Here is a 6053-nt window from a genome sequence, read left to right as displayed (position 1 = left end):
TAATCCTCCTTCTCGACCCGATTTCTTTAGACCTAGCGGTGTGGTGTGATAGGAAAAATCTGGCAGGAATCTGTATGAACACAACCAGGAAAAAAAAATTTGCTTTAAAAAATGACAGTAATACAAAATTTCTCTTAAATCCTGGGCTCCAATAGATGTGCCTACACAACCCACAACCTAAAAAAAAAAAACAGTGAAGATGAAAATATATTGTTAAAACTGTACTGAACAGCCAGGTATTTTTGTTGCTGCTATGGCTAAGATGTTAGAAAATAATAATTGATTCTCTCAGAGGATGATCCAAGTCTATTCTGTTTCCCCTTCATGTCTAGAAGTTGCCGTAAAACTGGGACCACTTTAGAGTAGATGACAATCTAAAGCTTCTCAAAGTTACCATTAGCTAAAAAAAAATCTCATTGTTCTCTTTCTAAACTCTGATGTTTCTGGTGAAAAAACAATTCTGCCAATAACACATAAAGGACTATCAAAGAGCCAAGAAAATCTGCACATGCAGTGAAGTTGCCTGAATAACCATGGTGTTCATGTTCCAAAAAAGGATTGAGGTAATGTTCGATTACCCTAAAGGTCACCTCACACTATTCCCAAAGGATTTATTCTTGCAGTCTTCTGTGACTACAGACCCAATTTAATTCAGGTAATCAAGGAAAACAATTTAGTATTGTGGGGAAAGTTATGCTGATTTTGCCACATATTTTGCCATAATGCTATATAATTTACTTCCTGAACTTCAAAATCTTTATTAGAAAAAGAATGAGACTGCATTAGATTGCATTAGATCTCCACTAGATTTTTTTCCAATTTTAAAATTCTATTCTGAGCCTTTAAGTTTCTCTATCCTTACAGTTCCGGCCTTCATATGATGTCTCATACCAATTGCCATACATAATAAATTTGAACTATTTCTGGTTTCTAGAAACTTACAGCCTGCAAAAAAGCAACAGTCAGATATTCTCCATGTACACAGTCATATCAATAGATTCCACTAATTTGAATTTTGTGCTGAAGGAAGCTTATTTGTATCTACTTTAAAAGGTTTTACTATTATATTAATACCACAAATAAGACTGCAGGTGGAGGTTTTTAACTGCTTATGATGACAATGTTTTCAAGCACTGCTTCTCAAGGGGCTTCTGGTATAATGAGTGGCATTCTGGATGTGAGTCAGGAAATTTGGGCATGTCTCTTAGCTACCCTGAGCCTCATTTGCTTCAAATATAAACGAAGGCATTGAATTAGGAACCCGGCCGCACAGCAGGAAGTGAGTGTGGTTGGCTAGCAAGCGAACCTTCATCTGTATTTGCAACCACTCCCCAGTGCTAGCTAGCATCAGTGCTTCAGCTCCAGCTCAGATCATCAGGCATTAGATTCTCATAGGAGCACCAGTCCCTGGTGCCAAAAAGTTTGGGGACCACTGAATTACAGGGTTTAAAATTAATTGGCATAGGTTGTTTTGTTTTTTTTTTAAGCAGATGAGCAAGAGCAAGTAGTGGTTGAGTATAAATAATGGCATTAATGCCTTTAGGAATGTGGACGATGAAAGAGATTTGGTGGTGCTTTCTGACTGATGATGGAAGAGAACCTGTGATTGTCAGCCACAAAAAGCAATAGCATAAACCAAATTAAGTTACAAGCTCCACTTCCTTGAGTTATATACAATAAATCCATTAAATGAATGAATTTGATTTGCACACAACATTTTGTTGGCCCTATAAGGAAGACGAGAAGTTTCCCATGTCTGTGCAAAAGCACCATGAAGTAATGAAAAAGCTTTAGAGCCAAGTAAAATTAGTTCAAAACCCTAGCTCTAATAATTCCTAGAAATGGCCTCTAGATCAAACCACTTTAACCTCGAGATTGTTTTGAGAATTAAATAAGATAACATAGGTGAAAGTGCTTAGCATGGTGCTTGGCACATAACAGGTAACAGCAGACAGTAATACTTCTGTTAATGATGGGAATATAATCCATAAATAAGTTAAAAATGTATAAGATAAATAATAATAGCTAACATTGACTGAGTGCTTCCTCTGCACCACCAGGCACTGTTAAGTACTTTTACATATATTATCGCATTTAACTCTCACGACAACCCTGTTAGGTAGGCACTATCATTATCTCCAGTTTATAGAGGAGGAAACAGAATCAGAGAGATTAAGCTACTTTTCCCATGCTCACAGAGCTAGGAAGTCATGGAGTTATGATACTGCTTTGCTATTTCCAAAGGCCATTTCACCATATTGTTCATTATGTCAAAGGACTGTATTATTTAGTGCCAGAGAAGTCAGAAATTAAGCATGAGTAGTTCACAGGCACAAGAGATAAGCATGTATTAGAGCAAAATTATAGGAAATCATCTTCTAGGCTAGGAACAGTATAAGCATAAAAGAGTAGGAGAATCCTCCAGCGTTTGTGATGAGGAGAAGCAGGAGTAAGGGAAGAGAATGGTTTTAGCAAGTGTAGAGGAGTAGGAATGAGTAGGATAAGCAAACAGGCCATTCCAGCTACAGCAGTGTCCATAAAGGCAGGTTCTGGGAAGATAAGGTTGGAAAGATAAGCACTAGTCAGTCTCTGGGAGCTCTGAATCTCAGACTAACAAATATAAAACATTTTTTCACCATATTAGATATACACTAGATACTCAATAAGTATTTGTTGATTGTCAAAAAGTAGAAAGAATTAATTTCAAACTTAGCTACCCAATGAAAGTAGGAAAACTCTTTTCCATACAAACAATGTCCACTCAACTTGAGTCCCTGGCCAACCAGAACAGAAATAAAGCATGTTGGCACACTGTTCTAAACTCCTTCCCTCTGTGACATGTTTCATAATTTCAAAATCTTTATAGCAGCTTATGTGGAGGTCAAGAATTCCAAACTCACCTGAAATTAATATGTCAAGTATTCTTAATTTAAAAAATTAAATTACTACAGTTTACAATTAATATATGCAAACAAAAAATGTAATAGTCTTAGAAAAAAAGATAAAAGGAAAAGATCAAGAAGAGGGCAGGAAAAAAGATGAAGGGACTTTAAAAATAACAGCTATAAAGAGAAAGAAAAGTATTATAAAAAGATGCGAGGGCATGGAATCCAGTGAAAAGGCCAGTTCAGATGGCTTAGGAGAACCCAGGGTCAAGCCTCAGAGCTAGGTAACTATGGAGGGCAGTCGGAGGTACCCTGACCTATAAGAAGGTAAAACAAAGGGTTCAGGCTGGGAACTACCATTTTAATAACAGAGAGAGGGATATAAACAATGAGATTTCACCAATGTGATAATACCTTAACAATATTACATTTTTACTTGATGTAGTATATTGTTTCTCAGCACAAAGATCACACTAGTTTCAAATATTACATTTTCTCAAACCCTGGGAGGCATAATGGAACTCATAATGGTTTGCCATTTAGGTGTTTAATCTGTATCTCTAAAAGTTGCAAACCAGTTAAACTAGATTAGAATTTAGGGGTCCTATTAAATATAGTATTTTATTTTAATTGAACTTTGAAAAGGAAGACGGAAGCTTTAAAGTCAAAATTTTCATCTGTGATGTTTAGTCTGTAGTTAGTCATCGGATGGTTAGAAGTTTGGCATGACCAATTCTTCACAGTCCATTTGCTAAATGACACATTATAAAAACAAGCACCACTGAAAAGGATGTGCTTGTTTCCAAAGCTTCACCTTCATTATAGACTGTTTTATATTGGTCCTTGTCTTACCATTTTATGGTGCAAGAGGCTCTAACCACATGTATATGTTAAGACTCCTTGAAATGTTCTCACATTGGCAAGAACCAGAGAGGTTGTCATTCTGGCCCCAACATAAAGGCCACCCAGAAGGATCAGGCTCTTACAATTCCGATTAAGTTTCGTTGAGCCCTGAGATGCTTATTCTTATAAAATAGCTTAACCTTCTCTATCCCGCAATTAGAAAACTTGTGCCCAGATCCTAGTAGAACAGTTGAGAATGCTAATTAGGTAAGCTCAGCAGAGCTGCTTCAAAATAAAAGAGCCAAACATTGAAAGAGATCCAAACTCTGATGATAAGACAGTTTAAAGGATTGCAGTTTAGGTTGACACTTTGTTGGTAGTTTGTGTCTTTCAAGGGCTTTGTCTGCTTCAACTGATTTGTTGAATTTATTGGCAGAAAGTTGTTCATAATATTCACTTGACCTTTTAAAATCTGTAAGGTCTATAATCATTTGACAATAATGAACTCAATGAGCAGAATTGGTTTGAGAAAAAATGGTGGGAGGGGGGAATTTGAGGCTGCTTTGATAGACCACATGAAGCCATAATTTTCTAAGCATTCTCCTCAGCTCAGCCAAGAAATGCAGATGAAGCAAGTAGGGAAAAAAAGGAATTATTTTATGGTTCTTGAGATGGCATTGTTGGTCTGATTAGCTGCCCATTTGTCTGCAAGCTGCTTTCTCCTCCCATTCTGTGCTCCCTGCCATCACAGTGCAGCTGCTGGCCAGGAAGCCTAAGGAAGGGGCTCCCTCTGGAGCTGATGGCAGTGGCACTTTGGAAAGTGCTGGCGGGGGGTGGGCTATAAAAAACAATTTGGTCTGGGAACAAAAGGCATCAATCACAGCAGTGTCATCGACCCTCTATTTGGATGGGGGAGAGAACTTTCTGGGTCACCTTGGAAGCAGGAAAGGAACAGACATCATTTTACTTAGACATCTCCCTTTCCAGTGGACTAAAGGGTCTAATTAATTTAATAGGAAAGCTATGCATGACTGCTCCACAAAGATCTTTTTCATTAGTCATGTACTATGGTGAGATAAGCTACTCAGTTGCAGTCTCTATGTAAAATTGCCAGACATCACAGGACTCTACCTTTAAAAGTAAACTTCTCTGTTAAAGGCTCTCATGAACCTGAGAGCTTCAAAGATTTAAATAACTTTTGGAAGCAATTATCGATCTTAAATGAAAAGTGCAAAATTAGTATAAAGAATGTTATTAGTGAGGGGACCAACAAAAATAAAGAATCCAAGAGAAGCACCTGATATCACAGAAATAGCAAAGAACTGAGCCATCTCTGAATCAAAAAATCAAAGCTTAATCTAAATAGTTCTTATAAAGAGTTAACTGCATAAGAGAAGTTGCAGTGTTTCTGAGCTGGGGAAGTACTCTAAGAAGTATCTGTGACACTTTCAAATCAAGCTAATCTGTGGCATCCTTAAACCAGAGCAGATTCACTATTGCCCTGGGCTCTCTTCTTTAAGCATGACTCTACTCTTCAAACTCTCCAAAGTAGAAACTGAGGTAGGTATGCCCAGATTAGACACATTCCATGTTTCTTGGCTAAGTATAAGAAGACTAACACGAGGTCAGGGAAGAAGAGGGCTTCGCCCCAGATCTAAACTTCTAAAGAAATAAAGAAAAACCTAAACTTCTGTTGAGGTAATAACTTCTGTTTAGTTTCAAGTCATAAGAGAGCTGTATGCTTGCTTGCTTTTTTCTTTGGTCTCTCTGAGTCCTAGAAAAAGGAACCAAATGAAGTGCTGTATCTGGATTAACAAGGATACAATACCCTTTCAGTGTGGAAAAAATGCATTATATCATCAGTGCTTAACAAAGATAAATGTGTGTGCAGTACAGCCTATGTCAGAAGACAGTCTTTTCTCTTTTCTAGTTAGAAAGTAAACAAGAAGGCAGTCCTCTCATTTTCCTATTCAACCTATGCTACACTTTCCAGTTCTGACCCATGAAATAATGACCTCGAATGTGTCCAAGTTAAATAACCCTAAGGCTAAGTATGTTATTTTCCATTTGCATGTATTTTTGCCTAGTCTATCTCCAAAGTATATCTCAAATTAGTCTCTTTTCTCTATTTTAACCCCTTCATTAAAAAAAAAAAAGGAAGATCTGGAGACTGGAGCTAACTTCCAGTACGGAAATTTTCTTCTATATACAATGCTGCCTCTTTTTTCCACGAGGGGAGGCTCTTGTGGTGGAAAAGACTTTCTGAAACCGTCATACCAGAATCCCATTGTAAAAACTATTTGCTTTTTCCTTTATGTTCTTGGC

This window comes from Pteropus alecto, unplaced genomic scaffold (assembly GCF_000325575.1).
Source record: "Pteropus alecto unplaced genomic scaffold, ASM32557v1 scaffold78, whole genome shotgun sequence".
NCBI classification, from domain to species: domain Eukaryota; kingdom Metazoa; phylum Chordata; class Mammalia; order Chiroptera; family Pteropodidae; genus Pteropus; species Pteropus alecto.
This window is presented reverse-complemented; position numbering follows the sequence as displayed.